Consider the following 22,339-nt stretch of genomic DNA (forward strand, 5'->3'; position numbering starts at 1 on the left):
TTACAAAAACAACTCGGCGATCACCGCCTACAGTATAATATATAATTTAATTACGACGATTCGCGCACGTAATAATAATTGTTTTTGCGTTGACATTGTACAGCAAAATGCCACGCACCGGCGACGTGGTATATATTTATATTATGTTACCTATGTAACATTTTACCGATGACACAATTAACATATAATACAATAACATAAATATAACAATAATGATCGTGCGCGTGTGTGTGTCGGTTACTGGCGGGATTTATACAGCGCTTATAATTTTCACCATGTTGTCGTGGCGGTGACATTCGTCTCCCGTTGAAAATTCATTTTTTCAACCTAGTCTGTTTGTTAAATTGGCAAGTGGCATAGCTTCACACCAGGTCTGGTTAAATCTGATCCAATAGTCAATTTTACCGTAGCTACCCGAACGACGAATTCAACCTTCATTGCCCACAATTTATTGCTGGAGAAATATCCTTCCTTTTTTTCAGCACTGGTAACAGGAAACCAAGTGGATCAAATTCTTGATTTAGATATACTTATATCATCCTCTTAGTTACATGTCCTTTATTTTTTTTTTTCGTGTAATTTTTAATTGAAACTCGTCTGTTACTGGTTGCAGAGACTTTACTAGACCCTGAACTCCAATGTCCCATGCAAATAACAGCGAGTCCCCCTACTCCGATAACATCTGCCTTTAAAATTCAAAATTTGAACACCACGCTTTCTTAAAGGTAGTTTAGCAGAATCTGTGATTATACTGATATTCTTTTAAAATTGACCACTTTCTTCTTCAGCTTCGGTGCCTGTCATTATAATATCGTCCATGTAGATTCAGCCGGGCGTGATTGTTCTGTTGATTTAGCTAACTTAACAAGGCAGTAGATGGCTAGAAAGGAAACTGATGTGGTTCCGTAGGCAACTGAGTGAGATAGTACTCTCGCAACTCTTCTTTAGGACTTGACCTTCAGATGACCTTTTGTAGTCACAATCTTCCTTTGCAACCTTTAATTTCTGGAACATCTTTTCAACGTCTTCAGTTATGACAACTTGTTGTTTTTAAAATCATGTAAGTACAAACAACAATTTTTGCTGAACCGTTGGTCCTAACTTAAAAACATCATTTAATGATAAGCCTGTAGTACTTCTGATGGATGCATCAAACACTACTCTTACTTTCGTAGTCAGACTGGAGTCCTTGACTATTGATGTGGTAAATAGCAGTCCATGTGATCGTTAGATATGTCTTCGCTTTCCTCTTTAATGTACTCCAAACTATGTATTCTTGCATAAACTGCGCGTACTCCTTTCTCAAGTATTCATCCCGCTGCAGTCTTCTTTTTATATTTAGATACTGTAATGTCACCATAGCCAAGGTCGATCCTAATTCACTGATTGAAGGCTTTACTGGTTAACTTGCCAATAATCGTCCTTCATTATGTTTCACTATTTCTTGTTCTTCTAAGCACTTGCGGTAACTCTTTGATGCCCAAAATTATCATAATCATTCACTAATTCTGTCCGCCAACTGTTTTCCATGGCTTCACCTGGGGACTTTGTCCCCAGCAAGCAATTGACTCCTAACTCACAGGTTACAATACATCCCTAGGCACTATCCTGTAAGCTTAACGAACCAGTACCAATCTTCCTATGTTATGATCCGATTATGTCAAAAAAGACGCCTCCACTACACTTCTTATTTTGTTAAACTCTGGATCTTCAACCTGAGAGATCATCAGGAATCTTTCAAACTTCACTGTGCTCTGTACATGAAGCTAGATCCTTGACCATATTTGGCAACACGTAACACACTAAACCTAAGTTCCTAACATATATTTCTCATTCTGGATTGGACTCTTACTTTGAAATACGAAGTAGGTCGAGCTTCAGTGGACACTGGACTCTATGTCACTTATTGGCAAGGATGCCTTTTTTGTTGGTAACATCAATATATTTGCTAGCTTCTTAGAAATGAAGTTGATTTGGGACCCACTGTCTAGCACTAACCTGTATTAACGTTCTTTTCCTTATTTGTCGGTGACGAGAACGATCACTGTTGCAAGAAAGACATGATATAATGTATAATCTACATTTATATTACCTATGTTGTATAATATTTTCCTGGTGATACAATTAACATATAATACAATAACATAAATGTAACAATTATAATGATCTTGTGTGTGTCGGTCGGTGTCGGGATATATGTATACAGCGCTTATAATTTTCACCATGTTGTCGTGGCGGCGACATCACTTGACCTTTTACTCTCGGCCCTTATGAGCCCGTCGTTTCGAGTGCGCTTTCGGTTTCAAAATCACCCTGAAAAATATGTTAAAATAAAAGCACATCAAAATCATATCTACTATTTTTATCTGACTACGTACACACACACACACACACACACAAATAATTCACATAGTACCTTAATAACTATTAACAAATAATATAATACAAACATGCATGGGATACTGAGTAAATAGGTAGTATTTTTATTTTTATTTTCTGAATAACGCAGTTATAACTTTTCTGTTTATAATATCCATAATATTATAACAATTATTATAAATTATTTATTACTTATGTATTATATTTATAAATAATATTTGTTATTTCCGTTTGATATTACTTTTTTTAAAGAAAATATATTTTTAATCTTTGGTTTTAGGAAAATAATTTACTTAACATGCGACAATACAGCTGATTATAAATTCAATAACATATTAGTAGAACTTCGAAAATACGAGAGATACCTATAAGTGGTGAGAGAATACTTTTTCGGTGGGCGCCAACTAGACCAGTACCCGTTGTACTTTTGTCAGAACAAAAATACGGTAAAAATGATAAAACTCCTTATAAAATACAATTTATTTAAAAACAGGGAAAACAAGTATTTCTTTATTTCTTTTCTTTTTTTTTATACTTTGTGGTGTGCTATAATAGCTTCGGGGTCCAGTAAAAATGTAATTTCCATGAACACAAGATCCGGTGCCGTTGACAAGTGTTGTCGTAAATTCAAATTTTTGTGCTTTCGCCAGAAAACGTATTTCATTCAACTGCGCCAGCTATGCGTGCTATACGTATACTTACTGTTTTGGAATTTATTTATTTTTTGTTTGTGTAAATAGAGCCTAAGATACAATTTTTACTTCGTACAGTTAATAACACGGCCATAAATATTATGTAGTATAACTGTATAAGTATATAGTACGTATAACTAACTTAAGAGGATGCTACACAGATATTTGTTGTCTCCGTCTTACAAGTGCGTAATACCTATAGCAAATTTTACGCTCAGCAGATCAAGTTCAGTTCCGTTATTTTAAAAATTAGAGTGAACTGACCTCTCATTAAATTTAAAGGTATAAAATTACTATCTAGGGCATCTCATAGGCTTCTATTATTATATATTTTAATTTATTTTAAAGCGAGTTATAAGTATTTTAAGGTGTACAAACAATTTACTATTTTAAAATACTCATAACTCGCTTTAAAATTTAAATATGATAAAAAGCCGTATATATTTTCGGTACTTAAGGTGTAAATAATTTTATAAACTAAAGAGTGATCTGAAACAAATTTGATTTATATTGAGACCGTTAGTTATTTTGTGTTATTTAATTAAGATCGCTTTTTAATTTTTATTCATGAAACTTAATTTTTTAGCTGAATTAAAAAATCTGATTGCTTTTTAAAATTTATTTTTAACTTATTAATTGTATTTTGAAATATGAACACAAATAGTAAGTACTTTAAGAGAAGAAAATCTATACGATAGAACAATTATTTTGATTTTGCACCAGATTTTTTTTCCGTAGCTACAATTTGAATGTTGTGATAATTCCTGACACGAGTATAAATATTTATAATATAAACTCCATTATCGATTAGGACAATTAATTTAAAAACATTTTTCGCTAAGTTAAAATCTTTGAAAATTTAATACAAGGTTCCTCATAAGTTGTTGTCAGTGGAAATTAAAAAAAAAATGAGTGTAAATCCACAATAATTTTTATGAGCGTCTAAAGTTAGAAATTTGTCAAAATTCGTCAAAACCATGAACATTTGCAAATTATTATAAGTTAGAAATTCCTAAAACATTTTCTATTTTTGTCTAAGATTTGAAAATTTAATACAAGATTCCATAAGTTGGTATAGTAACGGTTAAAAAATATCAAAGATACATCATAGGTACGGTTTTTTTTCATAATCATTCAAAGTTTAAAATTTGACAAAATTGGTCAAAACCACGAAAATGTGCAAATTATTTTATTATTAGTTTTTATTGCTAAGGATTGAAAATCGAAAACAAAGCATCTCATAAGTAGTTCATAATGTCACCAAAAAATCTAAAAGTTTTTTTTATTGCTATTTAAGTTAAAATTTGGAGGAAATCAGATATTTATAACGATATTAGTTATTTTGTTGTAATTTAAAAATATTATTATAATATAGAATGACTGTCAGAGTGACAGACTGTCTCTGCTTAGAATCACTTTTTTGTATACAATTAGGTATATTATTTCATTGAATTCAAATTTAACACCATCCTTTACAGTGAGCCACATTTTCTCTACTGTACAGCAGAGTGGTATCACCTTTTTTTTTTTAAACTCAAAATATCTAATGTGATAGGAGTATTTTTTTCAAGTCAAAAACATGGGGGGCTCGGGCCTGCCAGCCGGTTTCGTCACCTCAAAAAGTGTTTTATTTTTGAAAAACAAGATCCATATAGAATAAATTCGTAAATAATATTGCAAAAGTGTACCTTGCGGCGTACACAGTGTAATGCACTTAGTTCTCCAGAGAATTGATATTATTATAATGTATAATAGCCACGACCACCTTGCAGAACGCCAATATACCTAGTTACGACCCTGAGTACATTTTCCTAAAGAGAATCTAACGGTTCGCACCGCTGCTAATCAATATTATAGGAGGTACCTGCTGTGTTAGATTTTTTTCCCCATGAAGCAGCGATTGTTATAACGTGGTTTAATGTGCGTACTAGAGTCAGTATAGTTGGCCGTATCGGTCATGCTAATTATGGTAATAAATAATAATTCTATATTAATAATATTATAGTAGGTATGGGTAGTTCTGAATACCGTATTCACGGTTAATAGTTTATTATGGAATACAGTATGCACCGCGCGCAATACAAAGGATTTTTTTGTTGTTCGGCTAAGCCGATTGTGTGCATGATAATTTCGGAACGTGTAAAATACATAACAATATAATATTATATTTACTAAGCACCTATATTGTATATTTTAGTCAATACAAATTAATATCTTCTTCTAGTAGCGTATTTAGTGTGATGGGGAGGGGGGGGGGGTTGATATAGTTTTCCAATATAAAAATTAAAAACACCTTCAACCCTCTTCCCTCCAAAATGTCCAGTTTTAAATTTTTTTTGTAATTATTATTTCAAGACTATCCGAGCTGCTATATATTAAACATTAGCCCCAACCATTGTCTATTTAGTTTAAATAATCATATTTAATCATAAAACATTTCATAGATTCATGTAATTATATAACATTATCTAATAATGTACAAAAAAAACTAAACAAAATAGAGGTACTTTTTAAATGTTAATAATTACAAAACTTAAAAACAGAATATATCACATTATAATATAAACATTACAATAACATTTTGCTTTGTAAAAAAACATATATTTGTAAAACCAAGAGATTCATCGCTATAATATGTTCAACGAATCTAATACATTTTTATTATAACATCATATTTATATTTAATTTTGAAAATATGCCCTTATAAATTTAACAATTTCTAGTGTCCCTCGCATGAATACCCCTCTGATTAGTGTACTGTATTATCGTGTATAATGATCATTGATTAATGATTACTGATTACCAATTATACCTGTGAAGATACACATTGCACAGACCCTCCCTAGGACATGGCAATCTAGGCCCTTACCCCGGGCCCCACGACTTCACCAAAGTTCTACAGACCTTGCTTTATACAATAAAAAAAGTTAAGTTGATAAGCAATAGAATTAGAATTAGAATTAGAATTAGAATTAGAATTTATTTGCAAACAAAACCATTAATACACTTGAAAATATAATTATAATAGGTATCGTCTGCTCACCTTCTATAAGCTGTGCTTGTGTTGAAGGTGACGAGTTCTTAATATATACATTTAAATATTTTACATAATTATAAATAGACTAAAACAGAAAAGAATAGGTTAATTTGAGAGAGAAAGAGAGAAAAAAAATAGTTATTTAATAATAATAAATGAAAACAATGCATGGATTTAATAATTATACATTAGAACTTAGAGTAGTGTTAATAAGGTATATTTAAAATGATTACAATTATTGAAGATATTAATATTAATTTTCAAGTCTTTACAAAGAGTAATAGCAGTATTTAATGTGCTTTTGAAGCCAAAAGATTTATAACATCTAGGAATATTAATATTTATATTTTATTGGTACAAAATTCCTATGCTTATATGTTATATTATATGAGTAATAATACGCTTTTTTTTAAACAGCTTATCAAAATTAAATACATTTAATTCCTTATATATAGTATCAGTACTTGTGTAGCTAGACAACTTTAATATAAATTTAATTAGTTTATTCATAGTTGTTTTTAATTTATTTAAATGAGTATCATAAGTTCAACCCCAACTCTCAATACCATACGTAATAACTGATTGCACGGGTGAGATATAAATTATTCTTAATTGTATTTTATCGAGTATAGATCTAAGATTAAGAAAAATATAAAAGAATTTACGACTTAATGATATTAAATGTTCAATGTGATTTTTCCATTTTAAACGCGAATCAATAAAAACGTATCATTTATATTTTATACATTCAATTGTAATTTTTACTACTTTCCTATCTATATTAGTTGACGTCAACAGAATGTATCTAGGTAATGATGAAATTCAATTTTCAAAGCTGAAAATTATAAAAATAAAAACTATAGCCCTCTGTCCAAAGAAAAAGTCACAAAATTAGCTATAATATCTATAGAAAAAGAAATTGCTTTCCAACTATTATAATGATATTATTGACACATTAATTGCCTGCCGATTAAAAAAGTAGAAAGGTTAATTTATAATACATTTTTATATTGTACCCACTATATTTATTGACTTGTTGATTTATCAATATTATTATATTAAGTTAAATTATAATATGACGTCAGACGTGTCGTGTTATTAATTTATTGACTCATATTATATGCAATTGACGATAGTGACATTTTTGGCCCCGCAATTTTACTTTGCCCTGAGCCCCGCAAATCGTCAGGACAGTCCAGACAGCCGATTTAACTTCCGTTGACCGTTCTGTTTTTTTTTGTGCTTGTCACGTTATGAATATTAAAATCTGCGTGCGTTTAAAATTATATTAACTATTATTTATTACTATTAAAACCGTTCCTAGTCCTCCTCGTTTACCTCACGAATGCAAATGCGAGTGTAAATGCGTATTATTTACGTGTTGACTTTTTTTCAATCATTTTATGACGTAGGTAGTTACGCGTAATTATATCGCAGCGGAACTTGCAGTATTACTATTTCTGATCTCTGTACACACTACCCACACGATTCACCGAATGCAATGTTTGTTTCATGCATTTGGTACGCAATTAAACTTGGAATAGGGTGAAAAAAACCGTCCTCTATCCGATCGTTTTATGATTGGATCAAAGAGTAAGTATTGTCAAACATTATATCTATGTATAAAAATGTATATATATATATATATTTACCTCACGCGACCTATAATGCTTTAATCGTAGAGTACGAAAATATATTTAAATCGATTGACGCAAGTTAATAATATATTATACACTATACAGGATGATTCACCAACCATTTTGATCTTTGGAACTTATAAGTAAAGGTATAGTATAAGCATATTTGTAATTATAAGTATAAGGACCATAATTTGAAAAGATGCACAAGTGCTGTACTTTAGGTGTCGTGTAGATCACTATAATAGTATAATGGATGTGGTAAATTTGAATTCAATGATATAAAAACATTGTATAATTATAAACGTCTTTTGTATGTAGCGATAATTACACCAATATTGAGTGTCAGTAAGTCCAATATTGAGATTATCCAACGTTGCTAAAACATTGCTCTCCGTACTATTGTCGTAGCATACCGGTAAGTATGATAGAAATTACATTATCATTATCATTAAATTACATTATCCACCGAGATTTGAAAATGACCTCCGTCCAGGACGAGATTACCAAGTTTGCCAGAAAACACGAGATAAGGCGGACGAGAAAATATACATAAATTTACGTTGTATAAAAATTTAAATAATTTATTAAATCTATGTAAATCAATATTTATATTTTCATACTTCGGATATTTTTAAGGTTGTTTAAAAAAAAAAAAAACTGAAAATTCCATTCATTATTTTTCTATGATAAATTCAATAAATACTAATTACTACCAACATTAATAGTTGTATTAATGTACAACATCATGTATTTATAATTGATAAAATCATATCGGTGCAGGTTCATAATTTTAATTATAAATATCTCGCGGACGAGGAAAACACAACAAGACACTAATTTCTTTGAACATTCTTTAAGTTATACCTGCATTCAATTTTTTTGACAAATTCGAAGAAAAATTATTATGTTCTAATTTAAAAATATATATATACGAAATATGTACTTAAAGTGAAAATATAACAAAATATGCACTAACATGTGAAAAAAGTAAAATACCTATGCAAAATATACAACAAAAAAATGTCTGTATACTGCTGGTATTACGAAACAGATTTCTATATCATTAAGCTATGGTTTTAATGAATTTTAGAAAACATACAAACTCCTATAAGTCTCTATAGTCCTATTAATGAGCGATAGAGGTGATTACGGAATTACGTGACTTTTATTGGGTTATACTGTACCTACAGATTACAAATAGCTATGGCCTACGGGCTACGAGGTATAATTAACTTATTATAATATGGGATTTTTGATAACATTATGTATGATTTATTCTGACATTATTTTCAATATAGCCAGCTGATATATATTTTAGGCATATTGCACAGAGACAAATTATTGCAATCGGCTCGCCACGGAAAAAATGTAAATAAGTTGCTACAACCATTTAAATAGTTACATTAATATATTAAGGGATATTTAGCTATCCCAACAATATATTTTAGTAACTCCAAATAAGCTATTAGTTGCAGTTACATAGTATAGTTATGGTAATTTATCCATAGTTTTTTGGTTGGGACCATACCATGTTATTGAGATAACATTACGATTTACGATAGATAACACTACCACTTTCAATCCATTTGAAAATATGATTGTTTATGATTACATTAAATGCAGATATTTGATTTTCTGATAACGTTGATTTCAAATGTTTTTAAAATACAAATTTAATCTATAAGCAACTCCATGATCAGCTTATAAACATTTTTATCGACCTTCCAAGGCAAACTATACCAACAGAAATGTTTGATATAAAAACATTAGAAACGTAAAATCACTATACAGAAAAAATAACCTACACCCGTAAATTATAAAACACACACATACTTCAAATATTGCAATCAGTGTTACAAAAATAAAATGAGTAAACAAACATCATTCCAGTGAAAAAGCTGTCGTAAACCTCTATATCCTGTAAAATGTTGTGAAGAATCAAACAGTGTTCAGCATTAAGAAAAAAAATATTTGTTCTATTAGTGCTTTTATATTTTAGATTCTGAGTGGAGCGAGGAAGCTAGTGGTTTTACAATGGTGTTTATTTTTTTAATTTATTTTTTTTTATCCTGTATACAAAATTTCTACTAGAAGGAGAGCTTTTATTTCAACATATAGTACCTTATCTTTTAGCAAATCGGATCAACATTGTACTTTAGAGAGGTCATTTTTCGATTTTCTCTATAGTTATTGAATGCCACGAGAAAAACTTCCGACAAATTACAAGAAACCGCTAAAAATAGGATATTAATTTTCAACGCTTTGTTCATCACCATAGAAACGAATAAAAAATTATAATATTATAATATCAATTCAATTTACAGGCTATACGAAATAATAACAATATAAAATATCCAGACCGACAAACCGTCTCCGCTCAGAATCGTTTTTCTTATACAATCATATTATATCATTGAATTCAAGTTTAATACAATCCATTACACACTTGTAACTTACTGTACAGCAGAGCGACATCCACTTAGCCGCTTTTTATTTATTTATTTTGTAAGAATAACTAAATATTGACTAGTTGATATAATTATGCCATTATGATTTAATTAATTTGCATTGTAATAATAATATAATATTGAAAAGTTGATATAATAATTTACCTATAGTAAAATTATACTATTATTATTCATTTATTCATTTTTTTACAGTGTAAATTGTAATATTGTTTTAACAGCGATCACCCACAATCCATTGCATAAACAATATGGAGCAGGTCACTATTGTTATAGCAGTTCTAAACACATAAATGTCATAGCAGTAACACAAAGCAGATTTTTTGAGGTATAGGTACGGACAAAATATTATTAAAAAGTAAAGTAACCGTGAATGTGTTAAAATATTATAATATATACGAGTATAATACTATAATATAATATTATCATTGTATAAGAGATATTTTGTGCATTGGATTGCTGTCTATTTTAATTAAGTAAATAATAAAATAGTAATTTTTTTCTCGCCAAGATTATTTTTGTTTAAAAACATATATAGTCTAGTATTTGTTTTTGTTAATGTATTTATATCTGATTCTGGCATCATAATATTATTATAACAAACAACATTGGATTGGCGGCTGTATATTTGATATTTATAAAGTCTATAATAATAAATGAAACTTTTCAACTTTCAGTGTTTTTTTTTAAACTGATATTGAAGGTCTTTTTATTTTACCAATATCATTGCTATTTTAATATTATATAAGTATTATAGTTATCACTCAAATGTATATAAAAATATGAAAATTTGTATATAATATTAAATTTATTTTTATATCCTTTAAAAAAAAAAAATTTTTTGTCAATGTACCTTATCGCCATTATTATTGATAGATTCCAAATATTGAGGGATGATGTTATTTTGATAATTTCACTTCATAATAGATGTAATTAATATATTTTCAGATTTATTATCGCCTGATATAGCTTCGTTGGTACATATGAACAAACATTACATAGTTTTTAATTTTTACTTTTTAGTGAACATTTTAACTTATTATATATACCTATTGGTAAAAAGTATGGGAGTATCTTTCTATTTCTTTTATGCTGCAGTCACACACAGTAAAGATCACTTACTAGTTACTAGTTATTACCAACACATTCATTAGGTACGTATTATCTGCGTGCGATTGATTCACAGACATTCGAATCAAATGAGATTTAACTTCTTTAAATTGTATGCATTATTTTACTATAGATGTATATTTTACAATCTTTAAAAAATTAACTATTGTCACAGAATGACTTTATAATTAATTCTTAATTACCGATATCAAAATATTCAGCTGACTTGTATCCCCGTGGATATTTTATTTCTACAAAAGTCAAAACATGAAAACGTGTAATTGAAAAATTAAAACGTTAATTATTTTTATTTGATTTATTTGTGTGACTTTCAGGATCAGCAGCGGTTGTTGTTGTTTACTATCAACCCTCCTATTTGATATTTGAATTATTTTAGTAAAAATAGTCCATGGTAGTGTTTATAATTAGTAATCGTGCATGGAAGCATAACAAAATATCTACACACGTTTTGTACTCACGAATAGGTAAAACGGTTATTTTGACGGTTATTTACAAAAATAATGATATAAAAAAATACGCAAACGTTCTTCCACCCAGTTTTCAGAATGTACTTTCATTATGTCAAGCATGTCATTGACAAAAAAAAAAAAACGTCACATTATTTTTTTTTATGATTCCAGTTTTTATAAACTCACCTTTTATCATTTTAAATAATATTCAAAAAGTAACTGCTTACAATAATGTAATGTATATGCCTGTACAAGAGAAATATAATGCGTTTCAAATTGTTTTAAAAATACTTTAGTTTGCAAGCGAACGTTTTACATGTAATCTGTTATTGTGATGTACCTAATCATAAGTGACGTGTGGTTTTATTTGAAAAGACACTTAAATATAACCTTTGGTGGTTTTTGGTTTCCGTCGATCTTTAAAATAAATTCACTTTTCTATTCTGAGCAGAACGATGAATGTTTATTGATTTTACAACGATATGTGAGTGTTTTTATTTTTGTGTATACGAGTAATAAGACATTTTCTCTAATACAAAAAAAAATACATGCTTATAACAAGGGTGGGTTATCTTACATCCGTTCTATATATAATCATGGAGTCCCACCATATATAGGTATTAGGTATAAGTGTATAACTGTTTTTGATTACTTTACATGTAGAATAATAATCCTTCGGTCCACTACATAATAATACACGTGTGCAGAAGTGGTCTCGTTTCATCGCTTGACCCGTGTATTGCTAATTCTATTTAATTAGTACCAGTTATACCTGTACGTTATTTTTGTATAAATATTTAATTTAAGAGTAGGTGCGTGAGATATATTTAACGAATAAACGAACCATTCGTTTCTACGGAACTGTAAATTGTAACATTTATATTTTATAACATTTTTTTTTTTTTTATTCAAATTGTACCTGTATGTAATAATAAATCAGTAGTCATTACCTATATGTTTTCATATATGTGTACATTCAGTTTAATATTACGATACGTGAGATATATTAAACAAAATTTAGGTACCTATATTACCAGCTATAGGTACGTACGCAGTCGTTTGATAATATTATACGATGGTAATAGAAATATCCATTTTGTAATTACATATTCAGCGTAGCACGCCTTAATCCGATATTAATACTGTGTTTAAACTGCAAATGTCGTTTTCCACTTTATCACGGGGTCTAGACTGTTAGAGTAACTTTCATTTTTATCTTCTTTAGTGCGAGATGTTAGTATTATAACCACTAACCAGTGGCGGTAGATGTATGCTTTGGAGAACACTATATTTATTATTCTCATTAATCAAGTCGTGTGCACGTCTTACACTTACAAGTTTATATGTATATTTTTTTTTCGAAAATTTTGATTTACTATTTTTAATAAAAATTCGAAAGAGTTATTTCTGAATCATTAAAATGTCAGTAAAATGTTATAGGTAAGTACCAAAGATAATCCTTAAAAATGATTTTACAAAAACATAAAATTGATACAATATTGCAGGATTTAGTATAGGTTAGGTTAGGTTATAGGTTACTTAATGTTATAGGTACTCAGACAATATTTATAAACTATAAAATATTAATAGATTATTATAATTTACTATAATTCTCAATGTAATTTTACATTACAATTTACAATATTATCATAAAACGTTATTATTCGAAACGAATAGTATTAAAAATATCATTTAAAATATTATTAGATTAAGAATATAACATCAAGGATATAAATATATTATAATAGTTTTATAAAAACTCCGATATAAGAACAAAAATTGTTTGTCAATTATAGTCGGCACATTGGATTTGTCTACATTACCGTTCTGAGTTTTCGATTGACGGCTTGCTGTCTTAAACCCGAAAATATTTTTCTACGAAATTTGTTTTACCCAGATGTGTGGGGCGTTTGATGGAAGTGAGCTACCACGGCATGCGATATAAGAAACCCTAGACGTCACAGTGCGGGTTTCAAATACGCCGCTCTTATTGGTCGATTTCAAATTGCCGCGCTTTTTCATATATTATTTTTATATAGATTTTAACATATATTCATAGGTTAGGTGTACTTATTTGTATTTGTGATTTACATAATGTAGTTACTCATTTGTTTTTATGATTTACATATTATTTACTAATTGTTTTATTAACACCAACGTCATAAATGCATCAGATATGCTTTTAAAAAATATCATAGATGAAATAAATATTAGTAATAGCGATTTGCGTTGTGAATTAGTAGATATTAAGAATGATGTTGCAGTGATACGTTGAAATTTAAATACTTATTTGCATATGACATATTCGACTTTAAATTTAAATACTGAAGATGATGTTGACATATTTTTTATAGATTCTAAGAAAAAAGTGCCACTTATTGGATTGTTCAGGGACAGTTAAATAATCCAGTGAGGTGTGTAAAATATATAATTAAGTATATTTGTGTCTTATAACTTTGTAGTAGGTATATAAAAATAAAATGGTCATTCCTGTTTTATAGGGTTATGTATCATAAGTAGGTATGGGTTATGTCAACATAGCCAAAAAAATAAAGTGAATCATCTAAATGTACAATTTTTTTTATAAGCGTTTAAAGTTAAAATTTTGACAAAATTTATCAAATTTATAATTTATTAATTATTTTGTAGTTAAAAATGTATGAAATGTTTAACTTTTATGGCTAAGGATTGAAAATGTAAAACAAGGTTTCACGTAAATAGGTTATATATAAATTACTTTATTCACAATAATATCATCAAATACACTTGGTAAAATCATAGGCTGACTGACCGTTTTCGCTCAGAATCGTTTTTCTTATACAATGATATTATATATTATAATTCAAATTTAACACCATCCATTACAGTGACCCACTTGTAACCTACTGTACAGCAGAGCGACATCCACTTATCCACCTTTTTTTTATATTATACATAATATATCCTAATTATTAATTGTGATAATATTATTATTGTATTGTACATTTTAGACCCATTACCCATTATAGGTACTAAAATTGTGGTTTAGAATGCCAGAAATGTTATTACTGGAATTTACAAAAAAAATTTGAGCTTATAAGGACGTCACACCCGCAAGTGTTGTCTGCGTCTTACACACGTACGATATAGACAAAACGCGTTTACGCAGTCTGAATATAAATCGCTCAACTCTGGTTCTAGAGTAAAAATACCGAATATAAAATTGAATTGTGACAATATTTATGGGGGCAAGTCGTTGTGTTTTTTCTATTATACCCAATATAACGTTAGTTATATCGTTTAGAAATAGCAAAAATGTCAACATTTTTAAAAAACCTTTAATTTTTGAAAAAACTCACATTCTTGACTTCTAAAATATTGTCATATTTTAATTTTGTAGTAGGTGTTTTGGAACGTTTTTACTTTACCAGACATCCTTTTTTTTTTGCAATTTTTTTTTTGTTTAGACTTATTTTGTTAACTATATACTGAAAACGATGGTGAAGTCAGAATCCTTTTGACACATTCACTCATCACTCTAGTTTACTGTGCCTTTTACGAACATTGATATATTTTTTTTAAAACGTATGTACTTCAACGTGTTAAGAACGATAGTGCAACCAAAATTTAATAGCCGAACTTCGTTTTAATAAGTTATAGGCTAAGGCAGTTTCGAATTCTGCGTTTTTATGCATTCGCACAACGCTCTGAATATAAGATGAATATAAGATGTAACCAAAAGTTTATGTTTTGTAAGGACCGTGGCATAATATTTCAGTACAAATAATGATTGATATATTAAAATAAAATAAGAATAAAAAACGTAATCATTGCAAAGGTGCACTATGCATGGATCTATGCAACAATCAGATTATTATACGAAAAAGAATTCATGAAATAAAAATATTTACGCGTCATGCAAATAGTTTATAATAAGAATCCATTAGATGAAACAAAAAGTTTATGTTTCGTATAAGGATCGTGGAATAGATTTCAGTGTTTACTGCAGGTTGTGCAGGGGATATGCGTGATATGAGCTCCCAGCACTTTTGGGGATTTCCACTTTACCACCTGGCACTTTGTAGGATTTCCACTTTACCGCCCGGAACTGTGGGGATTTACCGCTCGCTGGACGGAAAAATGTCGCTTTCCAATGCTTCAACCGCTATCGAAAACCAAACTTTCAGTACATCTGCATACGTGACAAAAAGTATTTGGACTCTTTTTGAGCTATTTATAGGCATATGACATTTTTGTTTTTTCTCGTTCTTTATTAATAATAAATTGTAGATCAAAATGTGTTTACTAGGTCAAACAATTTTAAAATGTAATACAAAGTTCCTTTTAACTTTTAAGTTGTTATTATAATTATATTTAAAACTTTTAAAGATACATATTATGCACGATTTTGTCATAAGCATTTGAAGTTCAAATTTAGATGAAATTACATTTTTAAATTAATAAAAATGATGTTAGTTATGTCGTTGTAATTCGCAAGACCATTATTCATTGGTATTTGAATCATTTACGTATATTATAATATAAAACAATGGCATTTTTAAAATATTTAGTTTAATATTAAGCTATTGCCCATTTATAGCCTATAGGTATCATGAAAATATTCATATCGTTCTTCCTTCAGAATTCGGTATTGGCTCAAAAGTTAATAACAATTTACAATAGTAGGTACCTACTATAAATTATAATAATATAAATAATGTTACTAATATACCAAATGCAATATTTTGGGAAAACATTTTAATCAACTTACCACCGTAATACTAATGATAAATTAAATTACTTTAATAGCAATATCAGAAATTATATCATGAAATACATTAAGTAATGTTGGCTCGTGGTCTGTCTTCGCTCAGAATCGTTTTTCGTATGCAACGATATATCATTGAATTCAAATTTAACACATCCATTACAGCGACCCCACTCAACACCTACTGTATTCATCAGAATGTTTTCACCTTTTTTCTTTTGAAATCTTACTAACTTATAAGAATAGTAGATCGTATATAATACCTTTATATCATATCGTATATATTATATATATATATATAATACCTATATAGTATATGGGCATATGGCTATATACCTATATATCATTATTATACCGATCTTAAATAATATGATCGTTTTTATGATTTAAAATAACTGCATTTTCTACACAATGATTTTGGGAGGTGATGGGGTAGAATTATAATATGTACCAAGTATCTGACTGTTTTAATTATTAAAGTAGAACATTTATCAGGAACGATAAAAATGTGATTAAAAGAAAATGTTTATTTACCAGCTTCATTTGTGGTCTGACTTTAAACCATTGTGGCACTCTGTTTCGTTGCACACAATAATGTACTGCTGATATAAAACCGCCACGTGACTGACCACTGTTAGGTATAATAATAAGTGATATATGATACAAAAATATGAAAAGTGTAATGTAATTTTTACTTGTTTTTTTTTCGTGTAGAATTTTTATGCTCCGTCTTTGTTGCATAGTTATTTTTTTGATGTTTGTTAATAAAACTTAAATTAAACAAAAATGTATAATATATTCCTATAAAACAAATTATTTTCAAGTTGTTTCCCATTTTTAGTTGGACATACTTTTAAAATATAATTATTTGTTATTTGAAACAGACAATAATAAGAATTTAAAACAACTATTATTAGTTATACCTTATAACTTACAAGCAATAACACAATGCAATCGAGCGTAACATTTTATTTAAAATTGTTTTTTATTACACTGTCAGGCATTTTGTGATGCTAAAGGTAAATGTTCGTTCTATTTTTGATGTTCTTATAAATTAGTGGTATGATAATTTTGAACGAGATGTCACTATGTCAGCAGAGACTAAAATAGAAAAATCCATGTTTAGATTGATGTGACATAGGAATTGAATAGGTATTAGGCGTTGTGGAGAGTATTTTTTAATTTGAAATGAAAAATAAATGGTTAGTCATTTTCTCATTACATACTACATTTGAAATACTTTTTACAATAAAGGTATCAGAAAAATAATCAACGAAACTCTGAAATACTAAATGACCGTGCACTCTAATTGGATTTCAGTTTTGTCGAGGCTCCCGGTAAGATAATATACACAGTTAAACTAATCTGTAGCATACAAGGACTTTTGGAAAATCTACTTTATGCTTACCTACGGGGAGTTATTTAGTAATTTGAAATTATATCAGTGCGTCAGTTAAACCATGAAGTAGGTGCCAACATATTTTTTTTAATTTATAAAAAAAATGCTTGGTCAACCAGTAGTTGAGACCCTTCATGTGGAAACTAATGACATAGCTACCCATTTAAAATCACAGTCTAAAATATATGATGATATTATTTTAGTACCTATTGTTTTCATTACACACACGCAAATAAGCAATAGTTATTTTTAGATTTGCTTTACATAATTAATACAACTTTTATTTTATGAAAATTATTGGGTAATTAATGAATTGTTTGTTTAATAATTATTATATAGGTACATTTTATATTTAATTTGTACAGTTGTGAGCTGCATTAACGTGTCTTAAATTGCAGGTAGATTTACGATAATACTGTATCAGTGAGGATTTAGATATACCTAATATTATGTCCGCTGACTTAAATTTATTATTCTATGAGATAGGTACTATTGTATTGATTGTATTATTATTTTATTTCATTTTATTTCTATTAATAAATCCATAAAAGGCATATTCCTCCAATAGTACAGAATAATAAATAAAATATATTATTAAAATCGATATAATGTTTATCGTAACACGTAGATAATATGAATTCTTAACTAGGATTGAACTATTAAGGGCTGTACCATCTCCGATTAGAGTTAACCGAAGTTTAATTATTGACCGAATTTGGCCGGTTAAATATCTGTTATCAGCTGATTAAGCGTAATCGAAGTTTAACCGTAGACGGTACAACTGGCCCTACATGTCTTAATGGGGGTCCCGTGCCAATTACTTTTATATTTTAGTTGCCACAATTATAATACTTTTCCGCTAATCTACTACCCGAAAGCTATTTATTGAAAGGGTGTATTAAATCGAAAAAATTACTTCATCAGTGATTAATATAGACGGCATGGATTAAAAATAGTTTTTTAAAAATATACATTTTTGGATATATTTATTTTTAGGGTTCCGTCCGTCCGTCTGTCACCAGGATGTATCTCATGAACCGTGAAAGTTAGACAAATGAAATTTTCACGCATGATGTATTTCTGTTGCCGCTATAACAACAAATACCTACTAAAAATCTGTCAGAATATCTGTAATATAAGCAGTGTGGCCAACATGTATTATAACACCGGATTTTTTAGATGCAATGAATAATGTCATATTTGATGGCAGAACACGACTCCCGTTGCCTCCGACTATAGTGTGCGGGGGCGCGGGCATTTTAAATTTTAATGTAAATTTACTGGAATCTAATGAGAATGCACCTTTAAAATAATGATACGAAATCCTTCGTGCGCGAGTCCGACTCGCACTTGGCCGGTTTTTATAAATAGATTAACAAATTCAGTATTATTTTAAACATTACAAGTACAAAATTGAATTAATTGTTTTTGACATGAGTAACAAGTCCGCTTAACATTTAGATCATGTTAAAATAATATGTATTGTATGTCTCATTAATTTAGGACTTATTATAATATGTGCGCACTAAAATAAACTACCTATCTTGCGCTAAAAACACAAAAGTTAAAGTATAAATAAAACATTCTTTAATTATGATATTGACTTATATTTTTTTTACCGAATCAAAAAGATGACCCAGATTAACCCAGTAGACTTACAAAACGATTTTGAGAAAAATTGTACAACTTTTGGCCTCTTTGCCGTCGAAATACGGGTAAGAGCTGTTTATATAGGTACTAATGTACCGTATGATTGAAGTTAAATAATTTAGTGATATTTCACTTTGGTTTCCAAAAGTATTTTATTTTGAAAAAATATCTGTAAATCTTAAACATTAAATAGTTTTGTGCTAAATGTATTTTTTGAATGTTGTAAAATGTCCAATATTTACTAATTTTGAATACTAAACATTTACGTTCATATTTTTGGTAATATACATATATTAGTTCAGATTTAGAGTTTTTATTTATGGGTAATTAAATTTTTTTCTCTAGAGATTTAATATTAGTAGAATATTTTTCTTTCAAAAATTACCTTTTTATACTCCGATATCCGTGGTGTAAAGTCAACTCAAATCTGTAATATAATATTATCCCTGTCACATAAATATACCAAGGTGACGGGATCTACTACATTAGCATAATATAAGTGTTGGCGTTGCACGAGTGACTTATATACATTTTACAAGATATTAGTTTAATGTCGTAAATATGGAAAAGCGCTGATGCAAACATACTATCGTAACTCATAGTACTTGTTATGGCAGTAGAAAAGCTGCATTTCATTAAAAATTCTCAAACATGTTAATCAATCATTAATTGATTGGGCCAGAAATGTATTGGATTTGAACTGAAAATATCTATTATACTATAATTTGTTATAAAAAACGAATCTAGTAAAGAAACACTACAAAATCAAAAAAAATGGAACAAACTTATAATTACTTCTAACAAGTTGTTTTGGTTGTGCCAATTAACTTTTTACGCGATCACTACCTATAATCACTAATCCTAAAATAAATTATACTCCCGTGTATTAAAATTTAAACCATGAAACTCTATGTAGGTATCAACACAATAGAATATTTTTTTAATAATAATAATAAACTTTATTGCAATTTGCAACAATATAATACGTCATTACAAAAAATATACAAAAAAGCTAAAAGTAGTTGTTCATAATAATGCTATACATAATTAGACAATACATTATTATTTTATTTTTTGAAATGTTATACCTTTTTATAAAATCATAATTTTTGATTAATCTAAGTACTTAAAATATGTTTTGAATGATTTTAAATCACCAAACTGATCAATTATTAATATATTTTTATTATTTATTATTTATTATTATTATTAATATATTTTAACAAACAACAAAAGTAAATCAAGATCGGTAGTCAGAACACTTTCATTAGGTATCAGACCATCCATATCACCTTTATAATTTTGTTGTGCATGCAGATTAGTGTTAATAATTTCACCAGAAATTAAAGTACCTATTAAATTCTGGAGTCAACTCTTGTTGGAGACGGTGTAAACATAACAGGGAATCCCATGACATGACCGTTGTGGAGCTAAATACCCTGTGAAATTGAATCAGATTCGGTCATATTCTCATTGTTGTGCAGTGGAGGTGAAGGTGAAGGTGATGGATGAACTTAAACTAAACATATCATGTGGGGGTATAGGCGCAAACATACTTAGTAATAAACTCAGATTTAGTAACGGTGATGGAGAAATGATATGGAAAACAATAATAATAATAATAATATACCAACAGGTAGGTACAGTTTTTTTTTCTATGACAGCATAGAACTAATACTTATAATATGCAATTATTCTACTACTAATTATAATAGTAATACAATCTGTAGACTGTAACCAATAGCAACTGTTTATATTTTATATAAACAAAAAGCGTTAGATTTCCATTGTGCAATCCTTGTTTGAGCACCTCTTCAAAATGTGAATTTAGGAAAATCTTATCTTATGGCTCGTGTAGAGCATTTGAAGAACCAATATTCCTAATTTCAAGTTTATTCGTTTTGTTGTTTTTGAAGAGTAGTGATCAGTGAGTGAGAGATATTTGGCGTTTATATGTATAGAACTATAAACAATACAAGTATTGCTGTATTTGCGTATTGGTAGTTGATTCATTACCTACCTTTATAACACACCAATTTTAAATCTATATAAATATCATGTAAATCGTGAACTATATTATTATATGTATATTTTATTTTAAATAAATTATACATTACCTACCTACATATTATTTTACATTACAATTTTTATACATTGATAAATTTAAAATTATGACTTGTGTTATATTTATTCTGTGAGGTCGAAATGAAGTCTAAAATGCATGGCTAGTTATTTCTATCATTTGTACGTATACACTTAAGACTCGGCAGAATCGATAAATCTCTAATACATACGTAAAATGTAAATAAACTATAAGACAAGGTCGGTTGGTAAGTGTTATTGCTGTTATTACATGGTAGCGAGGGCTATATAGAACTTGTGGTCCGTAATGTATATTGCACTACCTACCTATGTTGTATAATATGTTGCACTAACCTAACCATGATGGCATGATGATACTTGGGTTTATAGGTGAATTCGGTTTAACGACGGTCAGTGACAAATCCAAAAAGCATATTTTACCCAATAATGAATTCCATTATGACAAATATAAGTTATTTATTTATATTATAAATATAAAATTACGTTTTCTCTATTAAAAATGAAAGAAATAAAATATTAATTTTTTTTTTTTAATTGAACTTTAAGTCCGGCAACTTTGGCAATTAGCTGTTTTGTTGTTTTATAGTGGCGGCAGAGAGGGGGGGGGGGGGTTGGAACGGTTGGTTGAAACACGTTGTTAGGTTTGG

The 22,339-nt window shown here is 28.8% G+C and overlaps 1 protein-coding gene across 1 annotated transcript in view; it reads right to left on the bottom strand.

Annotated features, from left to right (window-relative positions):
* Positions 1 to 2,248: 2,248 nt before the first annotated feature.
* The window catches only part of LOC132946797 (neuropeptide CCHamide-1 receptor-like), a 188,643-nt gene continuing 168,552 nt past the window's right edge, over positions 2,249 to 22,339 (bottom strand). Inside the window, exon 6 of the mRNA XM_061016878.1 lies at positions 2,249 to 2,313. The gene's annotated coding sequence lies outside the window, so the exon portion shown is untranslated. The remainder of the gene's footprint in view (positions 2,314 to 22,339) is intronic.

This window comes from Metopolophium dirhodum, chromosome 6, assembly GCF_019925205.1.
Source record: "Metopolophium dirhodum isolate CAU chromosome 6, ASM1992520v1, whole genome shotgun sequence".
NCBI lineage: Eukaryota > Metazoa > Arthropoda > Insecta > Hemiptera > Aphididae > Metopolophium > Metopolophium dirhodum.